Source organism: Lepisosteus oculatus, chromosome 14 (genome assembly GCF_040954835.1).
Source record: "Lepisosteus oculatus isolate fLepOcu1 chromosome 14, fLepOcu1.hap2, whole genome shotgun sequence".
NCBI classification, from domain to species: domain Eukaryota; kingdom Metazoa; phylum Chordata; class Actinopteri; order Semionotiformes; family Lepisosteidae; genus Lepisosteus; species Lepisosteus oculatus.
Genome location: NC_090709.1, coordinates 16,350,659 through 16,376,285, shown reverse-complemented (window position 1 = coordinate 16,376,285; position 25,627 = coordinate 16,350,659). Strand labels below are relative to the sequence as shown.

Sequence of the window (25,627 nt, the reverse complement as noted above, 5' to 3'; positions counted from 1 at the left end):
GCTCATCCCAAGGTTTACAACCCTAAGGTCAAAGTGCATTGTTACTCATCCTCCACCTCAATCAGGCAATCAGGAACTGGTAGGGCAGGGTAACCCAACGTGGGTCTTGAATGCCCGTGGAACTTAAAATCCAATGAACTACCGTAGTTCCTCCAGATAAAACACAACGCCCAGAAGAGGCCCCTCCAGGACGTTCTCAGACTCAGCTCGGACAATCACGTGATGGCCAGTGTGTCCGAGTGCCGGGACTTTACTTTGTTCTAAGAGTCGAGAACGGAGGTTGCCCGCACATAACAAAAGGATCGGCCCGAGGTTAGCCCAGCAGCAAGCCTCATGAACCGCCGGTACTCCACCGCCAAAGCTCGGCTGATCAATGAGTGAACTATGGTCGGAACAGTCGACAGCTGAATCTCAGGATTCAGAACTGGTCTTCTTCCCATCTAAAGAGTGTGACTTGCTTGGACCCTCAGTCACTTTCCATATGCACAAGCTCTGCTAGTTTCAACCAACATTAACTAGCCGGTCTTCAAAGAGCATCAGCAGCGCATCTCAGCAGGAATTTCTCCCTCTTCTCCTTCTCGCCAGCCGCACTGGCCACTGCCTGGCACCGAGCCAGAGAGTGCCGATTGGACACAGTAACAGCCTGCCACTGCTTCTTTGTGTCCGCGGGAGATCTGAATCCACATAGATTGGATGAGTATTAAACATTCTGCATTACAGCTCGAGAATTCAATTGTTACCTCAACCACCATTGATATCAATCTAATACCTATGAGTGATGTACTTGCTTTTGAGTATCTAGTGTAGAAGTTGTAATCCCAGTTCATTTACGAAACAGTCTAAAAGAATGGTATACTGAATGTATGTCCCTCTTGGTTTGGAACTCTTCGTGATTTAATATATACCTTTTGTATTCTGCTAACCCACACTCTTAAGATCTGTTATGTTTATATGCACATTTTACGTATTAATAAGTGTATTAGTATCTGTGTGTGTGCGTTGCTGAGTTATCCCGCAAGGTCGGTTTTCTAATAGCCATCAAAGAATCATTTTGTGACTTACTACTACAATTAATAATTGTCCCAGTAAATACACAAAACCCTACACATTCATGGAAACCAATATTTACCTGCTAATCCAGAATGCAGCAGAGAACAGTTGGACAGAAGGTTAGTATTTGTCGATACTGCATCACAGAGGTCAGTCTCTTCCCCCTTGTTATGTAGGCTGACTTGTTCACAATGAACTGTCCTCCAGCGACAGTCAGCTGCAATCACTGAGTCAGACATGGTGTTGATGCACTTTTGCTGATTTGGTTACCATGCTTTCCTTTTAAACAAAAGATCCTGAGTTCAAATCCCAGCAGTGCCTTTCTTCCTGTCTTGTCTTACAAAATGTATCACTATGGATGATTACGTGCAGCTTGATTTTGTTTAATGCAAGTTTTCATTTTCTTTCTGGAACAACTTTCTTTTCATGAAATTCATACAGCTTGTGTATGATGAAATACAAATCTTGCCTTGTATATTGCAGGCTTGCAAATGGAGAAAAGGGACACACATGAGTCTCTGTTAATTGAAAGGTTAGTGGTTTGAGCCCTCCCAGAAATACACTTCTCATTATTGCAATGTAAACCTCATCTCTACTTATTTGGATTTCTTAGCAAAACCTTAACCCACTTGATATTTGCAGGAAATGTGAATGTTTTTGTTAAACAATGAAGTACATAAGTCAATATCACTGGGAATGGCCAATAATGACCAACATTCAAGGACATCATATTCAGCCATGGACTTTGATCTTCAAACGGCTGGCAGAAGAATTCATGTATGCTCTTGTTGCACCCTTAGTTAGAATATTTAAAATTACGACACAGATTTGTTGGAGAACTTGACAAGCAAAAAAGACAGTTGGACAGCATGATTATGTTAGGACTGTACATTTGTTTTTTTTAATACTTTTGTATATGTATCTTAATTTTAATATACATGCAACCATAAATGCTGTTCTGTGTAAATTAATTTTGTTGTATTTGATCATATTTTAGCTGAGGGCACAAGGGGGTCTATTATACCTTGCGAAACTTCCAAGACAACTATAACAGAGGCTCATATTTTAAGAAAATTGCTTTAAAAGAAAACCAAAATGTGTATGATATCATCCCTCAATATTGACGTTCAAATGAAGGATTTAAAGAAGCAACAGCGATAGGAGAGCACATTGATTTTGGACCAATGCTTGCATCTGAACAATCCTTCCTCCTGGAAAGAAGAAAAAACAGGTATGTTTTGAGTCTCATGATGCTCTTCTGGATAAAAAAAACAGTGCAAATTTGTTTTGGATGTATTTTGGATAACATTATAACAGTCATCGAAGAGAAATTTGATCAGTTGAATGCAGTTGAAACTTTCAACATTTTATATGATGACAGGACATACATTTAGGACTCAGTACCGATAACACTGCTGCTATTGATGGAGTAGAAATAAGTGATGTATTGGCAGTTTTATCTGAGGCAAGAAGTACTAGAACACCTCCTATAAAAATGTTAGGATTCAGAGCAAGAAATATTTTTCCACTTCACCCAATGGTATTGCATTAACGAGGCTGAAGATGGGTTCTTATTCGCCAGCTTCTTCTTCTGCCTTAAATGCTGCTGCTGTGATGTTATGCCGCCTTTCGCCTGTAGATGGCTCTCTACAGTAATTTTTAAAAGTACTAATCGGGATGGATTACTATACTTATTCTCAGTAAAGGGGAATATGTAAGTTGTGACTATCCAAATAGCATTTTTGTGTGAAACACATTTCAGAAAATTGTAAACCAATTTTCAAAACTCACAATAACACAAACACAATAAGTAAAAAAAACAAAGGCAAAACATAAGTTCACAGGCACTTTCTGCATATTTACCACAACCTTGCCTTCTGATCATAAAAAGTCTTAAAATCTTGCATTTTACAAGAAATTTTAATATAAATGGGACATTTAGAACATGGCATATGATAATATATAGTTAACCGAGGATGAGCAAAGGGTGATGGCACTTTCTGTTTATTGCTATAAACCTACCCCCTGGTTATAAAAACATCTCAAAATTCTGACACTGAGGTGTGAGACACAATGTAACAGGCTCTCTTAATCCTGAAGTACAAGAAATTGTACTGTACCATTTTTTTAAATATGACCCTGTGAACATGGCATGTCTCTCCTTCCTCATTACCAAAACATCTCAATATTCCAACACTATGTATATTTGTAATTACAACACTTCACTGTTGCATTTCTGAGTTTTGACATTGTGAACATGGCATGTTAAAGTATATAGAATATCTAGATCAGAACAGGCTAAATGCAATTCATAGTGATTTATCATTTTCTATTTTTTCAGTGATTATGACACTTCGGTATGAGGTAAAATATGCTTCAATGACAGAATAAATAATCATGGAAAAAATACCCACAGTGGACATTCATAGTTGTGATTATAGGAATGTTAAATATCAGGTGAGTAGCTGCGTCAGCATGCGTATGTCACGAACAGTTCTTTCCGGGCCCTATGCGGACGACGCAATCCAGAATAGTGAAGACACAAGGGGAAAAATATCATGCAGGAGTCGGTCAGGAGACAGGGGGGCGTGTCCATGCAGTGCTAGTGTCCGGGGGGAGTGAATCCAGGGCGAACAATCCAAGGGTAAATCCAGAGGAGGAATCCAAGACGAGAGGTTTAGTCCAAGACCAGGGGATCCATCCGTAGTTAAAACCAGAACCGGGTCGGGACCGGCGGGGCAGGGAATCAGGACCAGGAAACTAAAACCATAACGGAGCCAGACGCAGCAGGACCCCGGGCTCTCACGACACGGAAATCAATGAGAAGCCAGGAGTGAGGTCAGCGTCTGGCTTTTAAGGGGGAACGGGAATAGGGAACAGGTGCAGACAATGGGAAGGAACGAGGAAGGGCTGGAGCTCCCTTAAGAGGAGGGGTTAGCGATCGTGACAGTACGCCCCTCCTTTCCAGGGCGGCTCCGAAGCCCTAAACAAAACAAAAATAAAAAGGATGGAGTCCAGGTACCAATACGCCGTCCGCGGGGCCCGGGTGTTGGCTTCTCATTCTGTCACGAACAGTTCTTTCCGGGCCCTATGCGGACGACGCAATCCAGAATAGTGAAGACACAAGGGGAAAAATATCATGCAGGAGTCGGTCGGGAGACAGGGGGGCGTGTCCATGCAGTGCTAGTGTCCGGGGGGAGTGAATCCAGGGCGAACAATCCAAGGGTAAATCCAGAGGAGGAATCCAAGACGAGAGGTTTAGTCCAAGACCAGGGGATCCATCCGTAGTTAAAACCAGAACCGGGTCGGGACCGGCGGGGCAGGGAATCAGGACCAGGAAACTAAAACCATAACGGAGCCAGATGCAGCAGGACCCCGGGCTCTCACGACACGGAAATCAATGAGAAGCCAGGAGTGAGGTCAGCGTCTGGCTTTTAAGGGGGAACGGGAATAGGGAACAGGTGCAGACAATGGGAAGGAACGAGGAAGGGCTGGAGCTCCCTTAAGAGGAGGGGTTAGCGATCGTGACAGGAGCCTGATTGACAAGCCAGGCAGGAGTCAGATCTACAATTTTCTGATCCGCATGATTCTGAACACTTGATTCAGGACCCTTTATAGCTTTCTCTGTTTAAGCTAAAAATAAAAAGGTTCAGTGCGTAACAAAGAATCACCAATAAATTGAATGTGGAAGTTAAGTCCTGTTCTATCTTTCCTGCTTTAGAGAGCAAACTTACCCAGATCTGCAATATTTTAAAATATTTAACATTGTTGAATTGGAAATAACTAAATTAAATTATCGATTTCCAGTTATATACTTGAAAGAGACAGAAAAAATAACAATTATGACCTACATATTAACACATTGATCAGAATAATTGAAAAGTTTTGATTCTGAATCCCTGCAGTTAATGTTAATTAGAAAAAACAACAGTGCTGAAACCTGAGCATAAATTCAGCTGCTCTCCAGGTTTGTTCCACATGGTTTTTCGTTGAAATTGAGCTCAGAGCTGGAGATGATCTCTAGATAGAACCGTGTTAACTAGTCCACAGCTGTGTGCTCCTTTCGAAACTTTGTTGCAATTGACCCAATGTGTGGTTCTATAGCTCTCAGGTGCAGTTCACTTACACAGAGGACATTTATTACTGAGGAGCCAACACGAGTCAAGCAGGAGATGAACCTACAATCTTCTGATATGCGTTATCCATTGCGTTACTGCCCTTCCTCTCACATTGCTGAACTGCACCAGAGTGAGCTCAGCGCAGTAGTACCATCCATAGTATATGGGGTGGTGTGGTGGGTAGGGATCTGTGCCTGTGGCTGGAAAGTTGCCAGTTCGTGTCTCGTGGCCAGCAGAGAAATCCTCTTAATGTTAGATGCAAGACAATCAGATGTCAGGAGAATCTTAAAGCTACTGACGCAGGAGTAGCAGTAACCGCAATGAGGTGGGTAAAGTTTGGCATTTCTCATTTTCTTCTACACAGCCACCGTGTCAGAATGCACTGCTCGGGATATGAAGGGAATTAAGGCTTCAGATTGTTTTTACTGAGCTCTGCATTGTTTTATTCATGCTGCCTACATGCTTTGAATTGCTGACATTGTCTTTTTAATACAAATCATCACACTGCTCTACATAGACCTGTCTTCGGGATCCTTACGATTGCTGAGAAACAAAGCTTCTGCATTCCGAGGATACTGATTCTTTCACCGTAAATCCCCAATTCTTCAACAAGAATCAGTGAAAACCAAACATTTATACACACTTGTATCCTAGCATGAAAGCAATATGATGGAAGCATTTGAGAATCTCCTTCACAGCACAGATGAGAATTTCGATTTCTTCCCCATTGCAGAGCATGTATGGGCACTCCCTCAGTACCCTAGTTTGTAAAACCCCGACTTAAAGGTCGAAGCACTTTTTAATATTCTGGAGTCTCTCATTTGATAGCCAGAAATAAACAAATTTATATCAGAACTTGAAAAGCTTTCTAAAATTGTTCGGTGCTTCTTATTAAAAGAAATGACAAGAGCAGTCTAAACAGCTCCAGGCTATTAACTGCTTAATATAGTGATCAGCAGTGTGATAACCAGTTTATAAGGCTGAAAATGATCCTGGAAGCACAGCAAACTTCTAACTGCTGCTACTGTTTTGGGTTTTACAACCCAAAACATGTCCTCTGTGTAAGTGAACTGCACCTGAGAACTATTGAACCACACATTGAGTCAATTGCAACAAAGTTTCGAAAGGAGCACACAGCTGCAGACTAGTTAACACGGTTCTATCTAGAGATCATCTCCAGCTCTGAGCTCAATTGCAACGAAAAACCATGTGGAACAAACCTGGAGAGCAGCTGATTTTATGCTCAGGTTTCAGCACTTGTTTTTCTAATTAACACTAACTGCAGGGGTTCAGAATCAAAGCTTTTCAATTATTCTGGTCAGTATGTTAATCTGTAGGATATGAAGTATGTGGTTATATGTAATATCATAATCATTTTTTTGTCTGTCCAAGTATATAACTGGATATTGTCGATAATTTAGTTATTTCCAATTAATTATTCCATATATTTTAAAATATTGCAGATCTGGGTAAGTTTGCTCACAAAAGCAAGAAACTTAGAACGGGACTTATACGAAGAGACTTTGTTTATGTTTTTTTTCTTATTCTACATTGACCCGATGGTGTGCTTAAGTCTTCCATAAAACGTCCATAGAAGAGAAGGGTTTTGCTGCATCAACTTCTGGGTTATGGGCCCAGCACGCATCAGATGCGCCACTCTGCTGTGTGATGAGAGTGTCAACACAACTATTCTTTCTATGCCTTCTAAAAGTATACCTGAGATGAAAAGTTGCAATGGTAAAAGATGTCATATTAAGCACTTGGTGTTCTTTAGTACAGATCTTCACACTGTGCTCTACATAGACATGCCTTCAAGATCGCTGAGAAACAGAGCTCCTGCTTTCCGACACTACTGATTCTTTAATCTTAAATCACCAATTCTTCAACAAGAATCAGCTCATCGAAACCCAAACACATATTCACATTGGTGTCCTAGTCTAATAACATTATGATGTAAGCATTAAAGAATCTGTGTGGTCTCGTGCTATTTTTCTTACCGTAAGAACCATAAAATTGTTTCCCAACTTGTCGGGATCGCAGAGAGTAAATTCAGATTAATCCATTGGGATTGTACTGGATTTGATTGAGATTTTGAAATGTTCCTTGCAAAGTTATTCAATTTTGCTTGAACTTTTAATAAAAAGGTGATCTGAAATGTCTTAGCTTAAAATCTCTAATGTTGCTGTCACTAAACTTGGACGTGATGTCCCAAAGTTGTGCAGTGTGATTTTATTCTTCAAGAATTCTCACTGTGTGGGCCTTTACTGTGACATGAGATTTATTTTACATTATCTACATGGATTATGTATGAGTACATATGATTATGATTAAATATAGTGAAATATAAACATATCAAATGCAGATGAACATTACAGCAAGAAATCATGTTAAAATCTCATAGTAAACCAAGGTTTGAGTTTTACAACTTCAAGCACATAAATTTCATTACAAAAAAGAGCAGGGTGAAGACATTAAACACAAAACAGACACATTAAAATACAGAATCAGGTATTTAAATTGCCACCTGGGCAGAAATGTTACTGGGTGTTAACAGGTGAGAACAGTCCTGTGACTCATCATTCATTCTGACAATGGAGCAGCAGGAGGTGAAACTCTGGACAGAAACTGCAGACAATGGAGCAGCAGGAGGTGAGACTGCAGACAAGGTGAGAAAGAGAGTGAATGAGACAGGAGCAGGTAAAGGTTTATTCCATAGTGAAAAGAAAAGAGACACAATGTTTTGGCTTTGGTGCCTCCTTCATGTATGAGGGGCAGCTGATAAATCAAACAAAAGAACAAAAGACGGTAGTGGAGAGGAGACGAGCAGGAGAGAAAGAGCATCAGCACTCAGGTGGTGTGAAGTCAATGAGACAGCTGGAGAGCTGTTCTCACACTGACAATACCAGCTAACAGCTCTGACCTCTCAGTCACTCTGCTCCTCTGGACAACTGAGACAATGACAGTTTACAACTCCTCTGTCTGTCAGAATGCTGCTGGTTTGTCAGAGAGCTGCAAAATGTTAAATTTGGATAAAAAATGCTTCATTCAAATCAGTCTTTTAGGGACCTTTTTTTCTTATTCCATCAACATTGCAGTCTTTTTTTCTGAAAAAAAAATGAAACAAAGGATTACTATAAATTATAATAAAACCAACCTTTACTATGAATAGAGATATAAAACTATCTATTGTAATCAGAAATATAATTTGTCTAATTAATTAAATCCCATAAAGCCCATAAAACTAATGGATGCACAGAACATGTAGTATGGTGTACTTAGGTTATCAGAAGGCTTTTGACCTACTTTCCATTTCACATTTTCTGTTTAAAAAATATTTTCAATACCTGATCTCTTGGATGTCTTGGAGATATCCAACCAATTGGCAACAGGAATTGTCCACATTACCGTCTATTAGCAGACATTGTTTAGATACTGTATGAATCCATTACATTCAAAGTTTGATCTCTTTATTTCAATACACATTTAAGTACTGTTATTTATTTCAATACAGGCGAAGGATCTGGAAATATATGAAAATACAACATATATATTTGTATGTGTACATATATGTGTATATTTTACGCACATATATTTGTAAACAATGCTACATTATTTTTCATTGTATATTCAACAAGATCCAACATACTGAAAGTCCTTCACGTGAAGTGCATAGCAACAATCACTATGAAGTGCGTCATGTGGCAGGATGTAGGAGTGATCGCCAGTTCCTGCTTCAGGTGTGAATTAAAACCCTTGCAATAATATAGACCCGTAGGGGCGTAGGAGTTTTAGTGTTTGTCATTTCAGTATCAGCACAGCAATCTCTCTGTATTTGTGATCAACTTTGGTTAAATATGGCAATTTTACTGTTCAATCTGGAAACTGAACTTCGCTCTTTCATGGAGGTTTTGCTCAAATCGATCGTGTATGAAGTTTCACATGTGTTCCGAAACAGGATGTCTGACTCTGAGGATGAGATTGAAAACAAACTCCGCAGCGTCTCCCAGACTCTGGCGAGACGGTCTGTGTTTAAAATCACACAGTGTATGGAAGAAAGTGTCGGGAGTGAAATGGCGCAGCTGAAGAAGGAAAACGAGAGCCTGAAGGTGAGATTGCAGCTGTGGGAGAAGGAGTCGGGAGCAGGAGGAGATCAGGGAGGGACAGATCGTGTTGGACACCCGCTTCCCTGTGAAGTCACTGCAGAAATAAAAGAAGAATTGAACACGAAACTGGAGCTGTCTGGTCAGTGTGGTGACTTGTATGTAGTCAGAGTGTCTGTGTTTAAAACCAGTATCTTTAACTTCCTCACTGGTGAGAATATAGTGGAGAGATACAGAGTGAAGTCGGAAAGTCTTGTGTGATGTAGCAACGGGATTCTTTACTGGAAACTGAACTGTTGGCCGGTTATAAAAATAACTCGTTCATATTCAGCATTTGTTTCTCTAAATCAGTGTGTAATCCGACGTTATTATGATATATATATATATCACGGTATATAATACTGTATTTGTATTATAATATAATTCTTTCACCGAATCAGTGTACAATCCGACGTCATTCGGGAAAATACAAATGTTGTATTTGTATTATAATTATTGTGTTATATCTTTAGATTTTATATTTATATAGATAGGTTTAAACATTCCAGTCCACCAGGGTCTGTCTGTACTAACTCCTTTGGACTATTATGTCAGTCACTTTGTCTGTATTGACCCTTCTCACTCTCAGTGTAGTTTTCATATACTGCAATGTCCAGTCAGTGTGTCTGTATTAACCCCCCCCCCCCTCTCTCTCTCTCTCTCTCTCTCTCTCTCTCTCTCTCTCTCTCTCTCTCTCTCTCTCTCTCTCTCTCTCTCTCTCTCTCTCTGTGCAGTGTTCATGTACTGGAGTGTCCAGTCAGTGTGTCTGTATGAACCCCCCTCTCTCTCAGTGCAGTGTTCATGTACTGGAGTGTCCAGTCAGTGTGTCTGTATGAACCCCTCTCTCTCTCAGTGCAGTGTTCATGTACTGGAGTGTCCAGTCAGTGTGTCTGTACAAACCCCTCTCTCTCTCAGTACAGTACTGAACTGTTGTTTTCTAATTATGGTGCTGAAAACATCTTTATTTCAGAAACGGGGCTTAGAACACATAATTTAGACTGACTCCATATCATTCAATGACTCAGATAAAAAAAAATGATGAGCTACTGTATTTACATAATCATTACGGAAAAACGTTCGTATCTTACTTGTTTCGTTTTTTTTTTAATTTTTGGAACATCTTCCTTATTTTTAACATTCTTGGCCAATCGTGTTTCCAGTGATTTAGGATTTACATACGCAAATAAAATCTGGAAATAACCGTGAAATTGTAAACAGGATAAAAATGGTCGATCAGTCGATGGCTGTATGCATTCTTATGTTTTCCAGCGGTCAGGGGTTTGAGGTGCAGGAGCAAGTGAATATTGGATTGTCTCTGGTGAGGTGCAGTGTATTGGGGTGTTTGAAGTTTGGGGATTCTTCTGTGTTGATTGATCTTGGAGGAGAAGGAGTGTTGTGGATTTGGAAGGAATTAAAAGTACAAACTCTGTTCCCTGGGTTTTTCTCATGGTGTTTTTGTGCTGAATGTCTGGCCAGTGTTGTCTGCTCTTACTGTTGAGTACCAGCACTGCAAGGTCCACTGTTCTCTTCCTGACCTCTTTGGATTAAGCACAAAGCAGAAGGTGTATGAGTCTTCTAGAGATACAGTCATTTCCTCTCAGTTGAATTCACTGCTCTACCCAGTACAGTGGTACAGTAGAGCCGGAGCCTATCCCAGCATGCAAGTGGCACAGTGTGGGATACACCATGGACGGGATACCAGTTTATCACAGAAAATTGGTGACACCAGCTGTTACGAATAGGGGGTTTTGAAATTAGAGGAACAACCTGAAATGGCCCAGAGGGTGAATCAACAATTAAACGAAATGACTATAACCCCTATATAACTGAGCAATAATAAGATTGAGAAGCACTTGTGTTCTTTGTGCTGACACAGAAAGAGGCAGAAGTAAGACACTGGGCTAACAAATATTTATTAACAGTGACAATACACACACTAATCTACACACACAATAAACATACAGCATGCAAGTTACCCAATCTATAAAGAAGGTGTTGCTAAGTATTCAGCTCTTAAATAACTCCTACAAAGACCTAAAGAAGAGATCAACTGCCTTGCTGCCTGTAAATGTTTGTAAATGTTACCTGCAGTTAAATCTCTCTTCAAAGCTTAACCCTGATGTTACCAGATTAATGGCAATTTATCTGCTTATTCTCAGAATCCACCCACTAATCAGGAGAAGGTGTTTCTAACCAATTCACCTCAATGTTATTTTACTAAATTTGATATTTGTGGGTTATTTTAGAATCTATGCTCTCTGCTTTCTAAAGAATCAGGTTCAGATCATTTGTGTGTTTGGGTCTTTGCTTTTGTTGGGGGTCTTGCCTTTTTATTGTCGTGTCCAGACTGGGTCCGACCTGTATCCTGCAGTTGCAAGGAGCAACATAAGCAATCTCACCATCTCACCCTGCCACTCAAACAGATCTGACTATCAGATGGCCAGTTTTTCAATGAGCATCTCAATCTAGATCTCAATCTGTTTAATCAAACTCCTTATTGCCCTTTCTGAAACCTCACTGCACCCGAACACTGTACCTAATTCTGCTGCCTCCTCCTACTGTGTAGCTTTTTTTCCCTCTGTAAAGAGCTTTGAAAAGCCCCTTTTAAAGGTGCTATATAGAATAAAGTTTTTTATTTATTATTATGATTCAATCCGCTGTTGTTAATAAGTGTCACTCACTCGTGTTAGCGTTATCTTCAGTAAAGTGTATTCAGAACAACCCTTTTCCCCTCTTATCATATCAAGTAATGAATTAGTGGAAAATCATCCCCGATCTCATTTTCTCCCACTGGTTATCTCTGTGCCTTTTTGCCTTTTTTCCCCTCTTTGGTTTTTTTTTTCTGAATCACCATCTTACCTCTTTCTGATCCACCTGGGAGCCTCTCTGTAATTAAACAGTTCTGTATCAGACTGTCTCCCTCTGAATTCACTTTCTAAACCATTCACTGCTTCTAGAGTTCAACCATAAACAGCACACTGGGGACTGTGCTTGGGCTTTGACCAATCAACATGCTGTTTTCACATTTAAACCTTGACGTGGTTATTAAGAATTTGCTGGTCGATGCTGATTGTTGCTGTCAATAGAGGTGTATGATACCAACAAATGTAATGCGTGCTTAGAAAAGTTGTTAATTCTGAGTGTTACTTTTCTGTGTACTTGTTTGCAGTGTTAATTTAGTTTCCAGTTTTTGATTTAGTCATAGTCTTAGTCAAGTCAAGTGTCTGTCATAGTCACCTTCTAGTCATCCATTTTTAATTTAGGAACAAGTAATAGGTTTATTTCATGCTGAACAAAAGAAGAAAGAAAACACAACATTTCGGCTGTGGAGCCTTCTTCAGGTGTGGGACTTAGAGCTTAGAGTGTAGACTTAGAGTGTCTGTATTAATCCTTCTCTCTGGTTGCAGTGTTAATGTGCTGTATTATCCAGTCGCAGTGCCTGTGTTAAGCCCTCTCTCAATGCAGTGTTAATGTGTCTGTATTCACCCTTCTCTGTCAGTGCAGACTTTATGTCCTGTAGTGTCCAGTCAGTGTCTGTATTAACCCCTCTCTCCGTGCAGTGGTAATATGATCTAAGTTTCAGTTTGTCCATGTCTGTATAAGCCCCCTGTCTCAGTCTAGTGTTAATGTACTGTAGTGTCCAGTCAATCAATGTGTCTGTATTCACCTCTCTCTCTCAGTACAGTGTTAATGTCCTGTAGTGTCCAGTCAGTGTCAGTATTAACCCCCCTCTCTCAGTGCAGTGTTAAAGTACTGTAGTGTCCAGGCAGTATGTATCTATTAACCCCTCTCTCTCTAAGAGCAATGTTAATGTGCTGTAGTGTCCAGTCAGTATGTATCTATTAACCCCTCTTTCTCAGTGCAGTGTTAATGTACTGTTATGTCCAGTCAGTGTGTCTGTATTAATCCCTCTCTCAGTGCAGTGTTAATGTGCTGTAGTGTCCAGTCAGTGTGTCTGTATTAACCCCTCTCTCTCTCTCAGTGCACTGTTAATGTAAATGTAATGTAATTGTGATATTATTACAGTAGACTTACTTTTTACATGGTAGTTATGTTTCTGACAGAGCTAAATCAGAACACGCCCTTATACCCACTTATTCCACTATGTTAAAACAACCCAAATTGATTGTGAGTGTACTAGTATACATGTGTGTAGTTTAAGGCTTTTAAGATCACATGGCCTCAGCTTTCACTACTGAAGAAAGAGACAAGATGTAAAAAGGGTTAATAACTTAAGTCAGTTCTGCCTGAAAATTAGACTTCTAAGCAACAGGGGTTTATGGCAGGAAAGGGGGTTAACTGATAAGGATTCCAGATGCGAGCAAGGAACCCCCTGGGGGCATAATCTTAAACTGACCATTTGGCCAGGACCTCTTAACTGGCCAAATACCATGACCCCCCCCTTACCATAACACCGATTGACGTCCGAAGCAGCAAGGAAGGACTATATAACCTAAAAGTTTGTACCGGCACATGGAACAATACTTCGGTTTTGTTGTTTCTTGCGGGAAACAAGACTTCGGCTTTATTGTTCCTTGCATGCAATAAACTAATCTGTTTTACTTCATCTCGGGATCCAGAACCTTATTCTTTCTGTTACAACACTACTATGCTGATGATACTCAAACATACATCCATACCAAACCTGACGCTGATGTGGCTGTCTCTATTCTATTAATTTGCATCCCCGATATAAAAACTTGGGTGACTCAAAATTTCCTTCCTTTAACTGTGACAAGACTGAAGTCATGCTTATTGGCACCACCCATCAACTTTGTACAACCAATGTGTAACCCTATCTGTAGATGGTCTTGTACTTGAGCTTCAGTCTAAATTGAAAAACTTGGGGATGATATTTGACGTTCGACCCACATGTGCAGCATGTTGTCAGAACATCTTTCATTCACCTCATAAATATTGCTCGACTATGCCCTGTGTTATCACTAACTTTGACTGAAAATTTTTGTCTTCTCCCAAATTGACTACTGTAACGCTCTACTCTCTGGGGTTTCTAAATCCACATTGAACAAACTGCAGTATGTCTAAAATTCAGCAGCCAGAATCCTGACCAGGTCTAGTACAAATGATCACATTACTCCTATCCCGGAGTCCTTGCACTGGCTTCCTGTCAAGTTTCATATCGGCTTAAAAATCCTCCTGCTCACCTATAAGACTCTCCATGTCTTGTCTTGGCTTGGCTTGACACCTCCATGCTGGTCTGATATTATCACCCTACTCCCTACCTTGCAATCTTCGCTCTTCTAATTCTGTTCTCCTATCTGTCCCCCAAGGCTGTCTACATTGTATGGGTGACAGGGCCTTCTAATTTTATGCCCCAAGCTCTGGAACTCTCTCCCCAAGGATATCAGAGAGTCACCTTCTCTAAACTCCAAATCCAGACTCAAAAACATTTTCTTCAGAAGAGCCTTTATTTAACTGTTCTGTACCCCTCTGTTCCTACTTTACTTAGTACCACTGTCTACTGTCTCCTCTAACTGTGTATTCTCGTCATGCTAAGTTTGTGTATTTTTTGTTGTTGGCATTCTGTAAAATGCTTTGAGAAGCCACCTCTAAAGGTATAAAACTATAAAATAAAGTTTATTCTTATAAAGGTCTTGTCTTGTGTTTACAGATTCAGAGGCCAGTGCTCTTATTGAAGCTGGGGAAAGGGCTCCTCTTGAACTGCAGCACAGTGTGGAGATGCACAGGCTGATGCAGGAAACAGAGGTCACTGCCGTAGAAGGGAAAGAGGCACTGGACTCTGTGCCCATGATGAAGACAGAGCCTGAGAGTGAGACACCTGGGCTCTTAGTATGTGATGATTTTACAGAGAATATTAATAATCTGGACACAATCAATATTACACAAGGCTGTAATGAACTGGGCTGCATCTCTATACAAGAGCACAGTGAAAAACTGGATGTTTTAAATCTTACAGAGCAGGACATGGAGCCCAAGTTGATTGACCCTGCAGAGCAGCAGACTGATGTACCTGGTGAAGAGAACAGTACTGAGTCACAGCACACTGAGAAGAGTCAGTACAGGGAGGAGCAACAGCAGCTCCTACAGGGCTTGATAATAATTAGGCCTTGTTCTGTTCAAGTGGAGAGACTGTCATTGCAGAGTCTCAAACAATCATATGATCCCTTAGTATCTGATAACTTTACACACAGGTTTAATAATCTGGTTACTGAGAAAATCGTTGAAAGTTTTAATGAACTGGAGAGTATGTCTGTTCTTGGGCAAAGAGAGGATCAACTGAATGAACTGGACGGTTTTAGCCTCAGAGAGCTGGAGAAGGAGCCCCAGATGATTCACAGTGCTGTGCAGCACACTGAGGGACATAATGATGAAAACAAATCTCAGTTTCATCACACAGAGCAAGGCCATTCCATGGAGCATTTGCAGAATAAGAGACCCCAGCACGATCAGGGGATGAAGAAGAATCACTCAAGGCCTTGCTCAGATGGAGTGGACAAACTGCCATTATGGCACAGGGAGAAGCAGCGTTTCTGTCAGTCTAGCATTTCAAAACCCTATCAGCACCTTCACACAGGAGAGAGACCGTTCAGCTGTAGTCAGTGTGGGAAGAGTTTTAGTCAGTCAAGCCACTTAAAAACCCACCAGCGCATTCACACAGGAGAGAGACCTTTCAGCTGTAGTCAGTGTGGGAAGAGTTTTAGTCACTCGCACCTCTTAAAACGACATCAGCACATTCACACAGGAGAGAGACCATTCAGCTGCAGTGAGTGTGGGAAGAGTTTTAGTCAGTCAAGTAACTTAATTACCCACCAGCGCATTCACACAGGAGAGAGACCGTTCAGCTGCAGTCAGTGTGGGAAGAGTTTTAGTAAGTCAAGTCACTTAAAAACCCACCAGCGCATTCACACAGGAGAGAGACCGTTCAGCTGCAATCAGTGTGGGAAGAGTTTTAGTAAGTCAAGTCACTTAAAAACCCACCAGCGCATTCACACAGGAGAGAGACCGTTCAGCTGCAATCAGTGTGGGAAGAGTTTTAGTCAGTCAAGTAGCTTAAAAACCCACCAGCGCATTCACACAGGAGAGAGACCGTTCAGCTGCAATCAGTGTGGGAAGAGTTTTAGTCTGAAAAGCCACTTACAGTCACACCAGCGCATTCACACAGGAGAGAGACCTTTCAGCTGTAGTCAATGTGGGAAGAGTTTTAGTCACTCAAGTAGCTTAATAGTCCACCAGCGCATTCACACAGGACAGAGACCGTTGTAGCTTGAGTTTGCTGCTCCTTTGCCAGTCTCTCTCTCCCTCGTCTCAAGTGGTGCTGGACACAGAGAGGCCATTCCATTTGGTTCACATTTAAGGTGTTTTTCTAGCTGATAGAGTGTTCTGATAAGGAACAATTCCCAAAGCTGAGACACATCAACCACCCTAATTAATGGTCATCTCTGGTGCCTCACTGTCTGGGAGATTCCAAGGGAGAGTCTCATCCCAAGTGGTTTACACCCAAGGATGAGTGCATGGTTACTCATCCTCACACTGGGCACCAATAAATGTAGGCATCCTCTCACGAGGCACCAATAAATGTAGGGGTTTGTGCATTTACTGGGCCAATTGTTAATTGTTGCAGTAAGTCACAAAATGATTCTCGAATGCCCATGGAGCTTTCAACCAATGAGCGACCATAGTACCTCCAGGTAAAACTCCAGCTCCTCCTGGACATCCTCAGACTCAGCTCAGACAGTCACGTAAACGCCAATGTGTCCGAATGTCAGGACTTTTCCTTGTTCTAAGAGTCAAGAACGGAGGTTGCCCGCCCATAACCAAAGGATCCACCCGAGGTTAGCCCAGCAGCAAGCCTCGTGAACCCACCGCGAACGCTCACCTGATCAACGAGTGAACTACGGTCGGAGCTGTGGACAGCTGAATATCAGTATTCAGGACTAGCGCTACATCAGGAACGAACCGGTCTTCTTCCTGTCTAAAGAGTGCGACTTGCTCGGATCTGTAGTCACTTTTCTGTGTGCAATCTCTCCTTTGTTTCAGCCAACACTAACTAGCCGGTCTTCAGAGAGCATCAGCAGCGCACAGCAGCAGAAATCTCTCTTCTTCTTCTTCTCTCAAGTCGAACCAGCACTGCCTGGCACCGGCCGAGCCAGAGAGGGCCAGAGAGCACCGATTGGACGCAGCAACAGCCTGCTACTGCTTCTTTGCGTCTGCGGGAGATCTGAACCCCCACAGAGCAGACGAGTATTCAACATTCTGCATTACAGCTCGAGAATTCAATTGTTACCTCAACCTGAGTTGATATCAATTTAATTCCTATGAGTCATGTACTTGCTTTTGAGTATCTAATGTACAAGTTGTAACAAAGTTCATTTACAAAACGGTCTAAATGAATGATATATGGAATGTATGTCCATCTTGGTTTGTAACTCTTTGTGATTGAATACATACCTTTTGTATTCTGCTAACCCTCACTATAAGATCTATGCACATTTTATGTAATAATAAATGTACTCTCGTGTATTAGTATCCATGTGTATGTGCGTTGCTGAGTTATCCTGCTGGGTCGGTCTTCTAATAACCATCAAAGAATCATTTTGTGACTTACTGCTACAATTAATAATTGTCCTGGTAAATGCACAAGACACCTACATTTATTGGTGCCTCGTGAGAGGATGCCTTTTAAGTTCCTCCAGTCAGGACAGTAGGCTCTACTGTACACAGAGAGGGGTGGGGGTGTGGATTAAGCCGATACCCTGGCTTCTCTCCAGACACAGCTGTGTGAGCTCCTCCAGTAAGGACAGGAACCTCTTCTGTACACAGAGAGGGGTGGGAGGGGGAAACAAGCCGATACCCTGGCTTCTCTCCAGGCACAGCTGGGTGAGCTCCTCAAGTCAGGACAGGAGGCTCTGCTGTACACAGAGGGGGGTGGTAGGAGGGAACAAGCTGATACCCTGGCTTCTTTCCAGACGCAGCTGGATGGGCTCCTCTATTCAGGACAGGAGGCTCTACTGTACACAGAGAAGTACCGGGGTGTGGATCAAGCTGGTACTTTGGCATCTCTTCAGACACAGCTGGATGAGGTCCTCCAGTCAGGACAGGAGGTTCTACTATAAACAGAGAGGGGCGGGAGAAGGGAACAAGCTGATACCTGTTTGTCCTTATCCAGTGCAGGACAAGCCAACACAAGGGAGCACATTTGTGAACATCCAGCCACGCATTGATTTCGAAAGAAGCTCCTTTCCAAAGAATTGCAAATGAACGATCCCGCTCAGGGGACACGGAACCCCCGCCAAACAGCTTCAAGTAGCGTGTCAGGTGCCATTGCTTTAGCTTATGGCCACACCACCCTGAACATGTCTGATCTTAGAAGCTAAGCAGGGTCAGGTCTGATTAGTACTTGGATGGGAGACCACCTGGGAATACCAGGTGCTGTAAGCTCTTGCTCTCTCAGCCAGCAGAGGTCGCCATTGGTGCCGTAGGCTTTGGGAGGAAACCCTGAAGTATGGACATTTAACACTTACAAGAAAAGTGATCTATAGCCTCATTTTTGAGATGTTTTGTGTGTGACTCATACATATAAAAAAAAAAGTTTGTAAAACGAATATCGAAGCTGCCTCTAAATCTGCAAATGAAGATCAGTCAATAAACCACTTGTTTATGTATAACTATACATATATTCACTTATTACTGATTTCATTAATTGAGCACGGATGCAATAGAGGTACAGCCATTCACTGTTTGACATGTCTGTACTGGTACAGAACCTAGCAATCAGAAAACGGGTGAAACTGTCTTTAGAATTAGCATACAGTACCGAGGCCCCCCATGACCAAATAAAGGCTAATCTCGATAATCATCCTAAATAATGCAAACTACAGCAAAAAGACTCCCTTTGAAAAGGGAATGAATGTCCGGAAGGAGTAGTGTAACCAGCTTGAATTGCTTCTCTGGACCTATAAGTAAAAGAAACAGAGAACTAGTAGCGTCATCGATTCCTTTCAAACTGGGACCCTTTAGCAAGCACATGATTCGTGGTGTCGTAAATCTTCTGTATCTGATGTTGGACCAAGCACATCAGGGGAGAGTGCGAACGCAGTCCCCCACAACCACAAGCATCTTGAGATACTGTCCTATGCCCTCTATTTCCCACAGATTTTCTGCTTTCGTGCAAACACGTCAGGAGGAAGTTTGTCAGGAGAGATGCCGTATATAACGAAAGCAGCGGTCAGGGAAAATTGGGGCGAGAGAACTTGCAACCAGTGTTCAAACTGGGCCCAGAAGGTCTTAGCAAAAAAGCAGGACCACAGGAGATGGGTCACAGTCTCCTCCTCACCGCAGCCCACCCAAACGCAGCGAGGGCTGGGGGTGAGGCCCTACGGTACAAGAAAGTTCGCACCGGTAAGCACTGGTGGATGACATTTCAGGCTACGTCTCTGTGAATGTTGCACAGAAACTTAGAGAAGTGTTTCCACACCTTCCTTGTTTGGGCTGATGTTAAAATGCTCACATGGGTCTGCCTATTCTTCTGGGGTGCAATGAAATCTTCCAGTTTTTGGACGCTGACATCTCGGAGGGGAATATGGCCAATTGGGTGAGATCTTACAAAACTTTTAACTGTCCCATAAATTGCAGGGCATGTGTCAGAGAGTGTGACATCCAGCTTGGGTCTGACACCCCACACTCTGAACACCTCCCTACCTACCCAGAGCCTGGCAAAATAAGTCCAGGTACTCTCCAGGCGCTGTTGCAAAGCCTCTCAGCACAGAGGCCAGGAAAATGCACAGCAGCTTCATAGCAATATCTGGGACTGACTTCCCCCCTGAGAGTAGCGGCCTGTACATTATTTCTCTTCTGAGTCTTTCCTGCTTCCCACCCCATAGAAATTGAAACATCAATCTCCTCAGCACCGCCGCAACACGGTGTGGGATTGGGAAGGTAGAAGCCAGAAAATTCAAGACAGGCAAGAGCTCGGCTTTGATGACCAGCACCTTCCCTGTCATGGTGAGGTCTCGGTCCTTCCATTGCATCAGTTTTTTGTTTAAGATTGGCAATTTGTTCTGCCAATTTACTGTTCCCATCTCTTCTCCAAAATACACCTTAATTCTGTTCTCTTGCAGGCTGAGATCATGTCCTTCTTTTGGCTCCCTCCAGTTCTGATAAAAAATCTCACTCTTAGATTTGTTAATTTTTGCAGAGGAAGCCAAAGAGAAACGATCACAGCACTGCAGAGCTCTGCTAATTGAGGCATTGTCAGAGAGGATCAGGGTGACGTCATCCATGTATAGAGATGTGTTTACCTCTCCTCCCCCACTTCCAGGCACTGGTATCCCATTAATGGCCTGATCCTGGCGCAAGGCACAGGCTAAGGGCTCCATAGCCAAAACGAATAACAAGGGGGATAATGGGCAGCCCTGCCTCACCCCTGAACAGACTTCAAAGGGGCGTGATCTATTGCCATTAACCATTACTCTGCTGTTGCTACCTGTGTACAGCAGGTTAATCCACTTTCTCATGATGGGGCCAAACTTCATGTGCTCAAGTACTGATATTAAGTACTGCCGGTTTAGGCGGTCAAAGGCCTTTTCTAGGTCTACACCTAAAATGCACAGAGGGAGGGAGCGATCCTCTGAGTACAGACAGACATCCCTCAACAAGACCAGGTTGTCGCTCATCAGGCGTCCTGCTATCCCACAAGTCTGTTCTTTCCCTACCAGTGAGGCCACTACATTTTGTAGGCGCAGGAAAAGGGCTTTGGACAGGATCTTAGTGTCCACGCCTAACAGGCTGAGGGGTCTCCAGTTCTTTATGTCATTCTTTGCTCCTTTCTTAAACAAGAGAGAGATAGTGCCTTCTCTTAAGGAGTCAGGCAGCAATTCTGTCTTATAGCTTTCCTCGAATAGGAGCAGTAGCGGATCCTGAAGCAGATCCCAAAAGGTGCAATAAAATTCTTTAGGGAGCCCGTCAGCACCCGGAGTTTTTCCCTTCTGTAAGCTCTCCATAGCCTGTCTCAGCTCTTCTACTGTCAAAACCCTCTCAAGTACTTCCCTATCTTCTTCACTCAAAACGTTTTCTAGCTTTGAGGTAAAAAAAATGAATTTCTTCATCCTTTACCTCTGTAGTGCTGTACAGTCTTGAGTAGAAGGCCTCGGTGCAGGAGAGGATAGCACTCGGCTCTGTTCTCTCTCGTCCCTCCTCATCAACTACACTTTCCATGACAGACTTGGAGCCTACCACTTTCCTGAAAAAGAAGCGAGTACACTTCTCATTTTCTTCCAAGAACTGCACTCTGCTTCTTAACAGCACTCCTCGACTACTTTCTTCGGCTATGCTCCGGATGTCCTTTTTTAAAAGGGTGATATCCTCAAGCACATCGAAGCCACTGTGCAGCATCGTGTAGAGACGCTGCAGCTGCCTGTTTCCTGGCTAGCACTCCTCTCCGTCTGGCAGCAGGCTTCCTTCCCTCAGCCATGAAAAAGGCCCTTGTCTTCACCTTCACCTCCTCCCACCACTCTCCTACTGACCCATACAGAAACTGCAAGGACAGCCACTTTGATGGTTTCTCCTTGTAGCGGGATACTACCCCCTCGTTCTCTAGCAGCTTTGTGTTGAGTTTCCAGAGGCCTGGGCCAAAGACAGTCCCGCCCTGGAGTTCCACTCTACACCCTAAAGCCTGATGATCTGAGAAGAAGACAGGCTGAAGAGTGACCCCAACAACTTTCACTCTCTCCGAGACAAAGCAATAGTCAATTCTGGAACTGATATTCCTCCCTGACCATGTATATCCTGCTGTTGTGGGATATATAGATCTATATGTGTCAGAGAGTTTAAAGTCTAGAACTAAGTTTTGCAGGGCCAGTGAGCTGGAATCCAATTTTATCGGAAAGCTAGACTGCCTATCTGTGTGCTCTAAGATACAATTAAAATCCCCTCCCACTATCACGTCTGTGCTACATAACAATAGGGGAGAGAGTGCCTTGAGTAGCTCCACCCTTCCTCCCACGTCAGTAGGACAATACACATTGATTAGATGCAGGTTAATGGTCCCCCATTCAACATCCACACACAGCAACCTGCCATCTATGACCCTCTGAATACTTTTCAATTTGAATGCCCATCCTTTGAAAAGAATGGCCATGCCAGAGGCTCTGTTGTTATTGTCCCCTGTCCAAACAGAAGGCCCTTTATCCCACCTATCTTCAAAGCTTTTGAACCTCTCTTAATAGGCTAATGCACACTCCTGCAACATGAACACATCCCCCTCTCTCTGCTGGAGGTAATCAAAGACAGACTGGCATTTAACTCTGTCATTGATACCTCTGGTGTTAAGAGAAATTATGTTTAGAGCCATATTACATAAGAAGGTGGAACCAGTCTTTACAAAACACATTTCTCTTCTGTCTCACCTGTTACCTTCTCTTTTTCTTTTTCTTCTTACCAATTTCCTGCCAGCCATCCTCTGAATGAGCCTTCATCAGGGCGGCAGCAGTAAAAGCGTTCACGGAGTCCATTTCAAGGAAGGGGGTAGAGGGAGGGGTGGAGGGGTTCCAGCTGTCCCCATCGCCATGCTCTCCTTCCTCCTCGCTTGGGGAGAAAACAGAGTCATTTTTCCTTTTCCTCAAGTCCAGCTCCTGGGAGCACTGAGGGGAAAGGGGTGCAGCCGATGCACCAGTCTCCTCTTCCCCCTCACCCACCAGCTGTTGCAGATCCTCCGTGATGGACTGGATGGAGGAGAGGAGGGCATCTGTAGCACTTGCAGAGTCTGAGAATAGCAGCTCTGCTGAATCCTGGTTATCCTCGCTGGACCCGCTCCACCGGGGGGCCCCACACTGGCCCTCGTTCTGAGGAGCAGGAGTGGGGGAGGGGTCCTCGCTGTTCTCGGGGGTTTTCAAACCCTCGTTCTTGTCTGGTGCAGTCTGCGGTTGTAGGGGCGTAGTGCTTTTCTCTTCCACCGGCCCTGGAGCCACAGCAGGACTGATCCTGGCTGGAGGCTGAAAGCCTTTGTCCAACAAGGGTTCTTTGTTTGACTTGTTGTTTGCTTTGGCTTTTCGGGCCGGTTTGGCTGAAACAAGCACTGCCTCATCCTTTCTCATTTTGAGTTTATTGGCGTAGGCGTGAGGGCAGTTCTTAAAAACGTGTCCTTCCGAGCCACATAAATTGCACTTTGGCAGCATTGAACTGTCAGAGGCTAAATGTCCCTGTTTGCCACAGGTCTTGCAGCATTTCACAGTGCAGGACGATGCCAGGAGTCCCACAGCACCACAGCGCCGACACACCTTTGGTTGTCCCACATAAAAAACATAGCCATTGCAGGCGCCCAGCCGGATTGTAGAGGGCAGGTGCCTTAAGCCTCCATTTACATTGTCCGGTAGCAAGCGAACCTCGAATTTCCTTGCTCCTGTTTTTATACCGTCAACATCTCTAACCTCAGTTCCATGGTGGACGGTGCAGTACTGGTTAAGCCAGGTGTGAATGTCCTCCGTCTTTGCCAGTTCCGAGAACATAATAACATGCACCGTTTTCCTCTCTCTCTGTGTCAGAGGCTGCAAGTTGATCTTCTCAAGGGCAGGAACTTTCCCTCTTTTTACCTCAAACACATCCACACATTGTTCAAACAGAGAATAGGTAGCAAAAACAATCTCAAATGCTTTCTGACCTGGGAGAGCGAAGATGAAATCCAAGTGCCGAGGTTCCTTCTGCAACACTTTTCTGCTGAACTGCATACGGTCCATGAAGAGGTCATCCAAAAGCTCAAAACGCACAGCATTCTTGCGGGATCCAAAGGTTGCCATTTCGAAAACTGAAAAACAAACACTGCTTCCACAAAACAAGAAAACAATCCAACTACTCCACCTACAGGCTGATCAAGGTACCACCCCTGCCAGGTAAGTATGAGCTGTACAAGCCCCTGCAAGCGGCCCGCACCCACAGCACAAAGCGCGCAGCCTACGCCTGCTCCTCCCCCCGCACACCACCGCCTCCTGCTGGGCCCACTCTTTCGCACACTCACACGCCACACTAACACTCAAAAGGGTGGGCAAAATGAGAAAACGAGCGCGCCGTTTCCTACACATCTGCAGACCTCCTTGAATGTCTGGCGCTGGGCATGCCCCGCTCTCCTCCACCTTATCTTATCACGTGTGACCACCGACAATGGCCACAATGCCGGGGAATGGCACCTGTAAAGTGTTAATTGGTGCACAGGAACAGCCCGTCTCGTCTCGGGGGCCGGCTTCAAAGACAATACAGCAAACACAGCGGGGCGGGGGAATTCAGGTACATTCAGCTCCGGCGGGAATGAGTCATTTGTTGGTCTTTTCAAGTGCTGGGAGCCGAGTAATCCTTCGCTTGTATCGTTTCTCCCCGGTGACTAGATCACTAGATCTGACTGGGACCAGTAGGGAGCGCTCACCCTGCGGTCTGTGTGGCTTTCTTATGCCCCAGCATCCTGATGGCGACACTCTGCTGCACAAACAGGCGCCGTCCTTCGGGGGAGGCATAAAACCGAGGTTCTGACCCTCCTTGGCCATTAAGAAATCCGAGGGCGTCTCTCAAAAAGAGACTCCGGGGGTGTCTCTCTGGTGTTAGTGTTCCCCTTTACCAATCAGTCGGGGTCTCCTCCTAATCCCCGTCTCATATGTAATAATCAATGACGAGGCCCCCCTGTCCCGCGATATTGTATTTGTCTCCTGGCCGCTGGCTGGCGCCGTGAGATTTAGTACTCGCGCAAGAGACCGGGGGCAGAGCGCGAACGCGGTTCCCCGCCCCCCACAAAGTGTGCGCTCCAGGTTCCCTCTCGGGGCTCTGCAACACAGCGGAAAGGCAGCGAGAAGGAGCCTCTTGCTCTGACGCCGCAAGGCCACAAGAGGGCGGAGGCGCCGCGCGCCCGGCCGATGTGTTGGACTGGTGCGCTTTATGTGCTGAAATAAACATGCGACAGCCCAGAAATGTTTTCAGAGTGCTGTGCACTGGAGGTTTTTGTCTTGTGAAGACTTGCCTTGTGCTCCTCCGTGCAGTTTGTTTGTTCTCCTCCAGTACGGGACAAGCCAACACAAGGGAGCACATTCGCCAACATCCAGGTACGCAATGCGATTTGGAAAGAGGCTCCTTTCCAAAGAGTTGCACACGAACGATCCTTCAGTCCCGCTCGGGGGGCACAGAGCCCCAGCCACACACAGCTTCAAGTAGCGAGTTAGGCGCCAAGGCTTTTGCTTGCGGCCACACCACCCTGAATGTGCCCAATCTCTTCTGATCTTGGAAGCTAAGCAGGGTTGGGCCTGAATAGTACTTGGATGGGAGACTTCCTGGGAATACCAGGTGCTGCAAGCTTTTGCTCTCTCG

At 43.8% G+C, this 25,627-nt stretch overlaps 1 non-coding gene and 2 pseudogenes across 1 annotated transcript; all 3 read left to right on the top strand.

Annotated features, from left to right (window-relative positions):
* LOC138242774 (zinc finger and SCAN domain-containing protein 2-like) overlaps window positions 1-17,028 on the top strand; it is a 587,776-nt pseudogene extending 570,748 nt beyond the window's left edge.
* Window positions 17,029-18,618: 1,590 nt separating this feature from the next.
* LOC138219207 (5S ribosomal RNA) lies at window positions 18,619-18,727 on the top strand (annotated as a pseudogene).
* A 6,769-nt stretch (window positions 18,728-25,496) lies between these two features.
* Window positions 25,497-25,615, top strand: LOC138244691 (5S ribosomal RNA). Its single transcript, XR_011193306.1, has one exon. It is a non-coding gene; the product is annotated as a 5S ribosomal RNA (ribosomal RNA).
* The last annotated feature ends 12 nt before the right edge of the window (window positions 25,616-25,627 follow it).